The following is a 14,637-nucleotide window of genomic DNA, read 5'->3' as shown; positions in this document are numbered from 1 at the left end:
TCCACGACAGTGAAACCCCTTCAGCCAACCAAGTGAACCACATTGTCCAGCATGCAGACATATCAATATCCATGTCCAGAGGCGCCCTGAAAATGTGTTTGCATGGATCAGATGAACCGATGGCCACACTTCTTACTGGTGTTTTGTACAAATGCAGAAATGAAGACACTGACGAAATATTAGTGTCCACTAAAATGTGTCCATTAAACATTGATTCTGCAGTACTGTAGCATGCAGTGTTTTACTAGCGCCACCAACTGGCCAACTAGTGCTGCCAAAGAGCCAAGAGTCGGATATCCGATGTGAAGGATATGGAATAAACTCTCGCTCAGCTTTCCATATTAAATACTCAGATTTTATGTGGATGGTTGTAGTCTGTGTCCTGCTGTCATGCAGGAACACGAATTAACAGATAAAACATGGAGAGCGATGAATGAGGCGTCATAGTGCGATTCGTCTCTTCATACACGCACACATGCTAAGAAACACGAAAATAGTAACACAAAATACGTACTCATAAACCTGAGTACGTACAAAATTTCCTTATGAAATGTTATGCCTGGATCCTTCGTTATTACAGCTATACACTCGTACATCCAGAGAAGCGTGGTTGAATGAGGTTGGAACCATGTCCAAACATGACGCCCTTATCCAGAGCAACTTAAAGTCAGTAGTTACAGGGACAGTTCCCCCCTGGAGACAGTCAGGGTTAAGTGTCTTGCTCAGGGACACAATGGTAGTAAGTGGGATTTGAACCTGGGTCTACTGGTTCACAGGCGAGTGTGTTACCCACTAACACACCAGATAATAAACTGATAATAATGAAACATTATTAATACTAATAATCAAACGTCAATGAGACGTCCAGCCTTGTTGGAAACAAACACAACTAGGTTCTAATCCCAAAAAAACAATAGTGTCCTCTGTGTGCTGTGACATGTCAAATACTTTTTGCCAATTAGGCTAAGCCCCGCCCCCCCAGAATCGTGACAGATATCAAACTGAGCGACTGAGAAGCTCGCACTGAACCTGAACAGCAACATGAAAAAGAGGCCACACAGTCCAACTTTCAAGAAAAAGGCGTCCGTTATCAGCAATCAAAAAATTCTGTTTCTCCACTTTCCCCACTTGCTGGCTTTCTTTTCTAATCCTCAGGATTAATATTCAGCGACTTGCAGGAAGACAAAGAAGGGATTTTTGAAAATGATCATGGCAGATCATGTTCTGGGAGGGCCTGTCCATGAATAAGCAGATATGGTTTTCATTTCGGATTTCTGGTTTTTGAAATGCAAATTTTTAATAAAATGTGTCATACATTTGTTTAGAGTGGCCTTCTTTATTTTTTTCTTTAAATGTACTGATACATGCCTTTTTGTCTGACCATTTTCTTCCACATTGCGGCTTTGTTGTCTTTTCAGTTGTGGGTCTTTCTATTAACTCTGATTTCTATTAACTCTGATTGCCTTCCTAGATTAATGGTCATTTGGTTGACTGCTATTATCAGACTGTGAACCTGTTAACTTTAATTCTACTATATGCAGAATGCGATCTTTCTAATTCTGCTATAGGGTGGTAGTAGTAACACACTAACACACTAGTGGATAACACACTCACCTAATATCCAGGTTCAAACCCCACTTACTATCATTGTGTCCCTGAGCAAGACACTTAACCCACAGTGTCTCCACTGTCCCTGTAACTACTGATTGTAAGTCGCTCTGATGAATGCTGTAAATGTGAACGCTATCTAGTGCAGCTATAGCATCAGACACTGCTGTGCCTCAAGTATCCAGGACAAGAAGAATCCTCACCAAATGTGTCCAGAATGGTAAGAGTATTGGATGATGGGTTTTCACCTTCGGTGATGGTGTGTCTGTATGCAATTCTTCTTTTTCTCTATGGGATCTCTATATCCAGAGCAGGACCTCATTCATTACCGCTTCACATAGGTAGTATGTCTGTAGTATATGTGTGTTGAATTAAAACATATTAGAAATATTTTATTTATAACTTTACTTTATAATCCTTTACTTACATGGAAAACTGATATAAACTTTAACAGATCAGAACATAGATAGCATAACGTTCAAACTGTAAAATTGTACACATTTATCCACCAAATGGATAAAATTTGATGCTTCCTACTGGTCCCAAAAAAGTTTGCACAAGGGAAATAAAGGCTGAAAAAGCTTAAAAGTGTCAAAAGATTTAGCTGGCAAGTAGTTATAAAGTAATCAAATTATAAAGTAATCAAAAGATTCAGATAACAATGCTAGCATGCTAACATCACAAATGCTAACAGGGCGTGGCAAAGATGCGTCACATTAAATTTGGTGACGTTTAGAGCATATTAATAAATTAGCATCCACCTTAACATCCACTGTGATAAATTAGAAGACTCACTAAGAACAGCATTCCTGTCTATACTAGACTCAGTTGGAGTTGACCAACATATAACAGGACCTACTCATGAAGGTGGTCACACGCTCGATCTTGTACTGACCTTTTTAAATATAGAAGACATAGTTAGTAATTCTTCCGCAATCTGAAATGATCTCAGATAATTTCCTCATCGCTTTTAAAAAATGTCTCAGACACAATAAACTCAACTCCACTCGTTATAGAGACAAACGGACAATTACATCAAGTATGGCACAGAGGTTTATTAATACCTTACCAGATTTATCAACGCTGATAAACTCACCGTCAGACCCCGCGGAACTCGACCAAGCAACCAAATGTCTAGAATTAACACTGCGTAGTACGTTAGATATAGTCGCTCCCCTCAAAAGGAAGATATTAAGAGATAAAAACTTAATTCCTTGGTATAATGATCACATGCGCTTGCTTATGGAGACTGCCCGGAAATTAGAACTTAAATGGCGTCGAAGTAAATTAAACGTATTCCGAATAGCATGGAAGGAGAGCCTACTTAACTATAAGAAGGTTCTTAGCGCAGCTCAATTGACGTATCTGTCCTCATTAATAGACAAAAACAAAAATAATCCCAGATTCCTTTTTAACACTATAGCCAAACTAACCAGGAATAAGACAGAAATGGATACTACCACTCAATATCATCATAGTAGCGATGGTTTTATGAATTTCTTTAATACTAAAATAGTTACAAATAGAGATAAGATTAAAAGCACAACAAATAGCTCCGCCGATATTTCTATGGAAAATAAATAGCTGACCACCGATTAGAACGCTTCAACCTTATTAAAGAGCATGAACTAATTAAACTAATCTTGTCGTCAAATCAATGTACTTGCGCTTTGGATCCGCTTCCTACAAGGTTCCTTAAACAAGTACCACCCGATATTATAAATCCTATCATCAAAATGATTAACTCGACGCTTAGCACTGGCCACGTACCAAGTTCCATTAGACCCCTGATTAAAAAGCCTGCTCTTGATCGCAGTCATCATTCAAATTATAGACCAATATCCAACCTTCCGTTTATAGCAAAAATCTCAGAAAAAGTCGTAGCCAAGCAGCTGAGCGCATACCTAGACAGTAACAATATCCATGACGTATATCAATTGAGATTTAGATCTTATCATAGCACTGAGACAGTGATGATTAAAATGGTTAATGACATGTTGTTGGCCTCTGATCAGGGACTCATCTCGCTGCTTGTCCTGCTTGATCTGAGTGCAGCGTTTGTCACTATCGATCACGCTATTCTCCTTGCCAGGTTAGAGAATGTTGTTGGGATTAAGGGAACAGCCCTATCTGACCGATCGGTATCAGAATGTGGACACCAATAGTGATTCGTCTTCACATAGTAAAGTATAGTTTGGTGTTCTACAAGGTCCGTTACTTTTTTCCCTATACATGTTACCTTTAGGTGACGTCATCCACAAACATGGTATTAGCTTTCATTGCTAGGCTGGCGACACACAGCTGTATCTGTCAGCAATGCCAGATCAGAGGCAGCAGCTGAACAGAATAGAGAATTGTCTGAAGGACATTAGACAGTGGATGCTCTCCAACTTTCTTCTGTTAAACCCTGATAAGACAGAAGCGTTTGTAATAGGGTCTCAAGCAGCCAGACTTAAGCTGGCTGACTACACCATAACCCTGGATAGCCTTTCTATTTCACCAAGTATTCAAGAAAAGGATCTAGGTGTCATCATTGATGCAGGACTCTCAGATAATGTAGATAATGTCACTCTCAGATGTAGATAATATCACTAGGATAGCATTCTTTCACCTTAGAAATATTGCAAAAATAAGAAATATCATTTCAATGCATGATGCAGAGAAGTTGGTCCATGCATTTATTACATCAAGGTTAGATTACTGCAATGCATTACTGTCTGGATGCTCTAGTAGGTGCATGAGTAAACTCCAGCTAGTACAGAATGCAGCAGCCAGACTAGAACTAACTAGAACTAGGAAATTTGACCACATCACCCCAGTCTTACAATCACTGCACTGGTTACCCATCAAATTTAGGATTGACTTCAAAATCCTACTTTTGTCCTATAAAGCTCTAAATGGTATCGCTCCACAATACCGGAGTGAACTTTTAGTTATTTTACAACCCGCCACGCCCCCTTCGATCAACGGGTCACTACTGGTACAGAAGGTCACAGCTGGGAGCAGATCCTGGGAGCAGTTAGTGTCTGGGACTCAGACACAGTCTCAGTGTTTAAATCCAAACTGGAAACATATCTGTTTTCTGGTTCCTGACAACTGCTAAACGATGACTCAGCATGAAACGAACCAGAGGGTCACCACAGCCACCACCACCGTAACAACTACAGCTTCAGGGATCTTCAAATGGACCAGTAACATCATAATGGACACGTGATGTAGACCATGACTCTGGACTACACTCTGGACTTCTCCAACCCTACAACTGTAGGACTTATTTTTTTTCTTATTAGACAAATCATCTCCAATCCTGCACTGACAACATTTGCAGGCTCACTCTACCCTGGAAGGGGGTCTCTCTCTGTATCACTCTTTCCCAAGGTTTCTTCCTTTCTTTTTTTTCTCTCTTCTAGAGTTTTCCTTGTGTGCAGAAGGGTCAAGTATGGGGGGTGTCAACTGTAGGACCTGTCAAAGCCCATTGAGACATACTGTATGTGATTTTGGGCTATATAATAAATAAATGCAGACAGAGCGTGGCCAGGATTAGCAATTAATGCATTCCTATGGGGAATTGAGCATTGATAGCTTGGCCATGCCCACCCCAATCGCTTATTAAAGTAATACCACACCTCACACAATAAAGTACAAATTTTTGATACGTGTGTGCTTCGGTACGGCCCGAATTAAGTGCCGAAAAAGTGACTGAAATTATTTTTTTTTTCAATTTTGTGCGTGATCTGTAAGTCGGACAGAGACATGCCATATGTCAGAACATCAGTCTTGGCGAGATCTACGAGACAACATCAACTTCTTTGTATGTCTAACCATCTGAACACAAAGTTCCAAAAAGTTGAATTTTGGAATAGAATAATAAACGTGTTCCGAAAACGCTTTTTGAAGAATTGTGCACAAACCTTAAATCCCACCAAAGCCACATGACCTGACATGAAATGACGCTCCACCTTGTCAGCGCATATTCTAAAAAGAAACAGTTTTTTTTACACTTTTTTAAGTTTGGTCCGAATGCCAGACATGGCTTTTTTTTTGCTTTTTCTCAAATCTTCCAGGTATTTCCAAGTTTTGCTGACCCCTGTTGGTGGTAGCAGCACATCCAATATGTCACATTGTGAGACAATTCACATCGAACAACACTTTGGCCTCATTATCAGAGCACAGCACATTGACTCCCGTGTCACAAGCTCTGACGGCTTGTCACAGGAAGCTGAAAAGCTCTTCCTCTGATCAGTAGTAAACCTTACTTTTTGAAGTTTGAACCCAATTTGTCCCGTATGACCAACCGAAGCAAACAATATGTCATATTGTGCATTGTTGTGCATTTCATGGACTTACAGTGGCACCCTTGAATGTAACACATGTTCTGTGAGTATATGGGCCATGATCTAGACACCAACGTCACAGTGCAGTACTTTTCCCTGGTGATTAAATACTACCAGGTAATACACCAACGTGCATAATTAAAAAAAATTATCTGCAAAATTAATGTAGCATTTTGCTAGAAATGTATGTATGTACTGTATATACTACACACATACTCAAACCTGTGGCACAATCTTCATTTGCAGTTGCTGTATTGTAATAATAGTTGGAACACAATGATAAGCCTATGTGTGCATTCGGGTTTATGTTTTTTATCATCTCTCCTCCTACAAAAAACACTTTTGGTGTATATGGTTAATGTCCAGGATTTCTGGGTCAAATGTAAACTGAATGAAAATATGATAAACATGGAAAGCTTGTAGATCTCTTGGAAGTGGTGATTTGTCTTCAGACAAATTCTTGGGGCATTAAAAGAAAAGCTGGCAGAAAATACAGGGTTGAAGCCTGTTTTATTATTTTTTTACTGCATTTTACTTAACACCTCAGAGGGTGATTTGCAAATGACAATGTGTGTTGCTGAATATTTACTGTATTGGCTGAATTGCAGCTTTTCACACTATGGCACATCCCCTTACCTTTTAATATGGCTTGGATTTTATATGGTGTTCAGTATTTGGGTCCCATTCACTATGGTGTCTCAACAGTTTGTGGCTTGCATGAGTTCCAAGCTTGGTGCACCTTGCCAATATCAGCGATTCAAAAGTACTGCCATTTAAAAGTGAAAGAACTGGCTTTAGTATGAAGGTAGAAATGTTATTCACAGATGACAGAATAGCTTTAAATGAGCTATTATGTAACTGCTGTAAGCTTGTACTTACTGTGTTCTTGACTATACATTGGTCACTCCAAAGCCATTTGTTCCAAAATGCAAGGTCAAGTGGTTTTTCCATGACTGCTTAATTACTTAAGCTAATGACTGTGAGTAGAAAAGTATGGTTATTGGCTGCACAGTTATGGAGGGATCCTGGAATCAGTGTTACAGAGTCTCATGGAACCAAATATGATGATATATATCTGTTATAAATTTGCATTACAATGCATTTTTGTTACAGGGTCTGTAATCATCCTTGTTTTTGCAGTGATGCACTGTGGCACTATTCATTTATCCATTCATCCTCCTACAGCCTATGAATCATGTAAATAACTCAGAAAACTGCAGCCTTGCATGCCTGTCATAGCTTTGTGATCATAAGCGACTAATACACTCTAAATGGTATAACACTGTATCCAGAGATCAATAAAGACAAATAACTAAATTTCAAACCCCTCTCAACCCATCACCCACTCCCTGAATAGATTACTTACATTTATAGATGTTGTTACCTTCCATTGAACTACCAGATCCATAGACATTATGGATAATTCGTTTTTTTACAATATCCAAAATAGGATAAAAGATTTTACTTTTGTTCATAAATGCAAAAGAAATATGGAAAGTTCAAGGACCTAGACTGCTCCAGTGCCCACTCTGCCTCCTTAGTAATGGAGATTTGTGCAATTGCCCATTGAACTCTCCCTCATATTAACACCAATTGTGCAAGTGTTTTATATGAGAGGGAGAGCAGGTTAATGACATGCAGAATGAATGGCAAGTAAATAACAGAATAATTCCTTATCACATTTACAGAAGACAGGACATATTCACACCAATAACCAATAATGCACACACTACAAAAATAAACCAAATACATTATTTTAAAATGATCTTCATAAACAGAAAAAAAAAAAATGAAGCCACACGACATAATTAGTGGCCTAATGTTGCGCTGCGAAGTAGAATCTCCACTTCCTGTGGCTTGGAGAACTGCTTCCTTTTTCTGTAGCTACTGGGCGCCTCGTCTGAACAATGTTGGATCCTGTGCTGTCACTATTGGTATCAACTGGCAGAGGCAAAAAAAACCACAAACATATGCACTGTTATTCTGAAGTGGAGAGACGTCTTTTTGTGTGTGTTTCATATGTTCTGACAAGTAGAGGGGTGTAAACTAACAAAAAAATGAAATAAATAACATGACGATGAGCGATAAGGACACAGTCAGATGTGTGTGTCAGATGTGTATGTGTTTGTTGACCTGAGTGTCATGATGTGTCCATTGGCACAGAAACAGGCCACACAAACTCCGGCTCCCATTTGCACAATGTCCGCACGCAGCAGAAAGGACGTCTCTGTGATGTTGTGTTTGGACACACACACCTGCGTGGGCAAGGCCAACACTTTGGCCTCCTTATCAGAGCACAGCACGGCAAACTGTCCCTCCCCCTGCCCCGCCCACACAGCACGTCGCCGCCGGCCCCGCTCGCGCTCCTGATCATCAGAGGTGTTGGGCTCATTCCACGGCTCGTACGGTGGGGACAGAAAGCAACCTCCCGCATCCAAGAACCCCATCCGCAATATACTGCCCTTCATCCGCATCAGTGTACCTGAAAAACATAGTTCAGAAATAGTTTCCCAACCTACAATTTACCTCAATTTTTCTACATGCACAATCTGTATACAAACCTACAACCTTTTAAATTCATCACACTCCAGAGAAAGAACCCAACCAAGTGTGAAAAGTCCTGGATCAAGTTGAATATTCTATGTATGATGCTGTGTTTGATCTATGTCAAGAAGGCAGGTTTCCCTGCAAGGGTGATCTCAGACGCCTGAAGATCACAAAGGACACGACCACAACTATCGGCTACATTCGAATTCCCGACTGACCAGGAAGGACGAACAAGCAGATACACAACCATGACCCAATTGTGATCCCCATGGACCCTGAATACTCGAGTGCCCCAGGGGATCAAACGGCCGTCTGTAAGAATGGACATCACGGGACCATGCCTTTTGTCTCGCATAACAGATGTCTGCAGGGGGAGGTGTGACATTCCTGTGTCGATGGCTGTGCGTGAAGATTCGGCACCTCTGTTTTACATGCCTTTTGTCTGACGGCAACGTGTGAAGTGTCAGCCGTCAGGACCGCCCACCCTCTTTGTCTTCCCCAAATGGGAGGCACCGGGGGCGTGACATCAGAAACAACAGGTTCTGATTGGTCAGTGACAACTTCCTGTAGGCCAGTGACAACTTCCACTAGGCCAGGAATATAAAGGTCTGCTCACATGTGGAAAAGGGACTCTGAGCTTTCTTGCTCAGGGGGTTTTCCATCGGAAGCTGGAAGGCTTCTGCGTCTTTCTCTACCCCTCTTTTTCTCTTCTCCCTCTTTACTCTTTCTTCTCATTTTTATTTTCTCTGTAACCTTGGTACCTTTTTACATTCAATATTCACATGTAACTACAATAATTATTTACCGGTGTTAATAAATTAGAAACTGTTCGTTCTTAACCTCTATTGTCTCATGCCCCTTTCTGCCAGGTAACATCAAATTGGAGTGGTTGAATACAGTGCTTTGTGTGGAGGGAGAAAGAGTTTTTCTACACACTCTATTCTCTTCTCCCACACCACATGGTCTTTTTTTACACTATCCACCTCCTACATTAAATGTGATGATCATCTGGTCACAAAAAAATGAGGCAGCCATTGTGCAGGCAGTTCAAGAGTCAATATCTCTCACTCAGTTACCTACTCCAGAGCCTACTGTGTTTTATGGAGTTCATAGAGTGGAGCACAAGTTTTAAAGCTCTTATAGAGAGACAATGCTCAAACATGCAAACATGTAGTGATGCGATGCCTCACACAAAAGGTCTACTAGTGCTAAATGATTGTGAGGAGAACCAGAAGTTGTTGACTAAACTCCCAGATTGGATAACGTCCAGGTGACAAGGACTACCCAAGCTTCCAGCAGTTTGCTTCCTTTATTTCTAAAGAGGCACGTATAGCTTGTGACCCTGTGTCGTCCTTATAAGTCTTAGTCACCTGCAGAAAATCCATTAAGAGAAACTAAACGCCCACAAGCAAATGCCTTTGTAATCAATGTAAAAACACCTCAATCAGATACCTCAACCACTGCAACTAAGCCTAATTTAGAGGAAACTAATCATACCACCACAAAATTCAAGCAAAATTTTCTCGCTGCACATCCCTTCTGGCAGAGTGGCCAGCTCCCCTCCCTGCACTCGGAGCCTCCGGCGACCGTTCCAGGCCTTCTCGGCACGGGCATTGCCAGACCATCCAGCTAGACCCTTCTGCATCTGTTGGGACAAGCAGGCCCTCTTCCTGCCGGTCCCACCTGGGTCCTCATGCCCACCATGGGGCTCTATGGCACTCCACCCCTCTGGAGGCAGATACAGGCCCATGCCTGGCCCGCCCTCCTCACTGGCTACAGGAGGACCCAGCTCCATCGCTTCCCCACCCACCGTCCCCTCAGGAGGAGCCCCCAACCTGAACTGCACCCCCCCCAAAACATTTCTTTGGGGGAGCACCCCCCCGGCTGGATTTAGGGGTACCTTTGGGCTTGTCCACCTCGCCTTGGACCAGCACATTCAGGTCAGGAACCTCCTCCCTGGGGTATGGCTCCGCGGCTGGGTCACCATCTGGTGAACATAAAGAGGACACATACGGGCACAAATGCCACGCACGCACACACAAACAGAGACAGACCGAAGAGAGGATCGTCTGGCTCCCTCTCTGGGCTCTCCGGGACCTCCTCAGATGACACAGACAGGATCTCAGGAAGCGCAACCTTCTCGCCGCCCGCCAGTGCTTGTCCCGGATCCTGACTGGCACTGGCACCTGTTGCCCTCTTCCACCAGCTGTTCACACACTGCTGGGAGGGACGCGGGTCTCCACGGACCTTGTGACGATCTGGGACGGGCACGCTGGGCAGAGCCCATTTCGGATCTTCGTCACTCTCATCGTGTCTTCCCTTGTCTTCCTCATACCCCCGGAAGTCACGTGGCCCACGGACATCGCGACACATTGGGCGGAGCCATCCCGGCCCCGACCGCCCAAAGAAAATCCACGTCATTGTTGCTTTTGTCATCCGTGTCCTCCCACCGGTGACTCCATGGGTCGTCCACCTTGCGGACATCCCGGACCCAGGGTGCGATCAACTCCCATGGGCAGTACTCTAGCCATTCATTTACATTTACAGCATTTATCAGACACCCTTACAATGAGTATTTACAGGTACAGTCCCCCCCTGGAGCAACATAGGGTTAAGTGTCTTGCTCAGGGACACAATGGTAGTAAGTGGGATTTGAACCTGGGTCTTCTGGTTCATAGGCGAGTGTGTTACCCACTAGGCTACTACCACCCATTTGGGCTGGAGCCTGCCCATCTCCTCGCTGGAGGAATGCCGCCGTTGTCGCTTTTCACACCCCTGGAAGTGACGTGGGTCCCCACGGACATCGCAACGATCGTGGACGGGCGCGATGGGCGGAGCCCAACTCGCGTCTCCATAGCTCTCCTCGTTGTCCTTGTCCCAGTCCACAGGGAGCCTTGCCAGCAGAGCACAGAGTTCCTGGCTTGACATGGTGAATATCGTGGGGGTCGCATCCTCTGCACTTGCTGCCCATGTCACTTCCTCGCTGCTGCCGACGCCATCGTCTTCGCTTCTCCCACTCACCCACCGATGTTGCCGCCAGGTTTCACGGATTATTCCGGGGGTGGCGTCATCATGTGGCGCCGCATGCCATGGCTCATCGGGGCGAAAGGGCTCCACCAGAACGGGTGGCGCGTCTCTCTGCTGGCATTCGCTTTCACCGCACCTGTTTGCATCATTCGCGGCGCTTCTTCTCCTCTGCTTCTTACCTCTGCACTTTTTGTAGAGCTCCGACATTCAGTCACAACCGCGAGCTGACGGGGGAGGGACGCGCAGAGGTGGGACATAAGGGAAACAAGGATTTATTTATAAATAAACGATAAACACAAATAGACGCGGCTCGTTGGCCAAAAACAGTTGAAACTAAGGGGAGAACTCAAACAAACCCGCAGGCGTGTGGCGATTGCCAGAACCAGAAGGGTGGAGCTCCAGTCCTTTATAGGCTTTCCGGATTGGGCACAGGTGACAAGTCCAGTAGCCATCAATCCTGACAGCAACCATGGTCAAAAGAGACACTATTGTAAAGAGTCAAAGAGGACAAGGACTTAGTCAGAGGAATCTTCTCCAATACATGTATTGACCTACCTCCAGCTTACACAAGAGACTTTATTCCTCTAGAGCACACATACATTCCTACATGTCAAACAGCTAGCAAATGGAAGCATCTAGCAAATGTTGCTCAACAGATTCCCCCCTTAATGGACTGTGCAATTGGATTGCTGATCGGCAATGACTGTTCCAGGGCCCTAGCTCCTAGAGGGGTCATCACTGGAGGTGATAACGATCCTTATGCTGTTAGAACAGACCTAGGCTGGAGCATCGTAGGAGGGCCACCACAGTCTGTCAATGCAATGGATATAACTGGTTTATGTCACCGTGTGTCTGTAAAAGAGATACCCACTGTACCATTATTAAGGTACTTGCAGTGTTGTTTTTGACAACCATCCTAGATTTAGTCTTAGTCTTTTGGACTAAAATGTTTATTAGTTTTAGTCAAATTTTAGTCACTTCTATATGTGATAGTTTTAGTCCAGTTTTAGTCGACAAAAACTCAAAAAGGTTTTAGTCTAGTTTTAGTCAAAAAAAGGAAAAAAAGTATAGTCTTTTAACAAATTAATTTAGGTCAATAAGTATTGGGGATTTCTGCTGGGCAGTGTCACACATAAGTTGTGAAAATAGAAGCAGATCTATAAGTTCAACACATTGTGAGCTTGCAGATCAGCTATTTTCACCAATAATTACAATAATAAAGGAATGGTTTTAGACGTATAAGGTTTCCACCCAACTGCAAATACTTTCTGATCTAATGATTGTGCATTACACACAGATAAAGTGGTAACCGTGGAATCAATGTTCATTACTCCAAAAAAGCCAAAAACAAAAACATTCTACTTCAACAATTGCGGCTTTATTTCTCAGAATTTGCTAAAGTACAATGAATATACACATGCCCAAAATATGAGTGATGGATGAGGAACACATATGCTCAACTTGGCCTTGTCTGCCAGTGTAATTAAGATGCATATTATTTGTAAAAACAGACATCATACAACCCCACTCTATCTTTAACTTGTGCAAACAATGTAATAAAAGAATTAAAGATTCCAAAGAGCGATCGCCTGTTCTTTGGCACGTTGTTCCAGGGAGTCTGACTTATATTTGGATGCTGCGGCGAAGGCTGCTGGGATAGATGACTGTGCCCTGTTGTTCTTTGGACCACCAGGTTTCTCTTTAGGAGTTCTGGTCTCTGGGATCTGGTTGAGGAAAAAACAAAGAAGGGATACAATTACTCTATCTCTGTATACAACATACATGTCCTGTAAAGGATTACAGGTGAATACAAAACAACCAAATGTAGGTATACCATAAAAATACTTAAAATACTATGAAAAATACTCAAAATACCACCATGTTAAGAAAATAGAATGGTCTTAACTCTCACTCTATCTTAAGTCTCAAACAAGCAAAACAAAAATACATAGTTTATTAACTGGCCCTGTACTAAAACTTTCTGATCTTTCATTCTGAGCAGCAGCCAAATTATATTGTATCTGTACTGTGTGTGTGTGTGTGTGTGTGTGTAACTTGACTGTGAGCGCACAGGTCATGGTTAGGACAGTAGAGCGTCACTTGTGGCTTTTAGACTGAAGCTAGCAGACTCTACGTATAACAATAACTCGACCTGTTTAACATATCAAGTTACACGCTGACAGAACATAGACACACAAAGAGATGACCACACCGTCACTGAATGTAAACATGGCTAAAGTAACACACACACACACAATGAACTGACGTTAGCGTAACAAAAGCTAACTTTAGCCTGAAGTTAGCAGCCCATTTGCGGCAGGAGTATGTGGAAAACATACTAATTTATAAGCTTAATATAAAATTTATCACGAGCCGATTGTCGAGTAACATTGTAACGTTACGTAGGCTATACGATATGTTAACAGAACTAGTAACTTACTTTCGAAAAAATATCCTTGTGGTGATCCTTCAGGTGCCGCTTAAGGTTGGTTGTATTTTTTCCGCCTACTTTGTGGCCACATTTGTCACCATCTTCCTTCACAATACACTCTGTTTTATTATCTGCTGGGTTATATTTAAAATACACCCATATGTCGTCTCTACGTTTGTGACCACCAAGCCCCTGTGTTGAAACTGCCGCCATTGTGGTCCATTGTCTGTGATGAGTGACAACAGTGTGACGTGTTGAGCACGTTGTGCGCTGCATGCCAGGTGATCAGATACTTTTTGGGTGTACTCTAGGCATGAACCGGGCCCGAGTACGATTGTCCCCCCTCTGGCCTGAACTCACATATGCTTTCAGCATTCGTGCCGGAGCACGCTTACGTCATTATGGTGGGCGGGGTTTCAGCATAAACAGAAAGCGGCGCTCTCGCTGATCGCAATGGAGTCCGTCGTTTTATGCGTTTTGTCCAGCTGTTGTTGTATGCTCTCATCTGCCCAAATTTCCAATAAACATTGCACCTCTGCAGTAGACCAAAGCGACCCTTTCCCCGCCATGTTGGTTTTGGAACGTCGCAAAAACGTGACATCACGCGTACTGTTCCGTGCTTCAGCACGGTTAGCTCTCACACTTCATACGAACCGCGCCCGAGTCCAACTGAACCGCACCTCTTCCAAC

At 43.0% G+C, this 14,637-nt stretch overlaps 1 long non-coding RNA gene across 1 annotated transcript; it reads right to left on the bottom strand.

Annotated features, from left to right (window-relative positions):
* Window positions 1-12,872: 12,872 nt before the first annotated feature.
* Window positions 12,873-14,637, bottom strand: LOC114803165 (uncharacterized). Its single transcript, XR_003751887.1, has 2 exons — window positions 13,957-14,637; window positions 12,873-13,240 (listed from the first exon to the last, which is right to left on the bottom strand). It is a non-coding gene; the product is annotated as an uncharacterized LOC114803165 (long non-coding RNA).

Source organism: Denticeps clupeoides, chromosome 14, assembly GCF_900700375.1.
Source record: "Denticeps clupeoides chromosome 14, fDenClu1.1, whole genome shotgun sequence".
Lineage (NCBI taxonomy): Eukaryota > Metazoa > Chordata > Actinopteri > Clupeiformes > Denticipitidae > Denticeps > Denticeps clupeoides.
The sequence above is the reverse complement of the archived record's forward strand: the minus strand, read 5'-3'. Positions and strand labels throughout refer to the sequence as shown.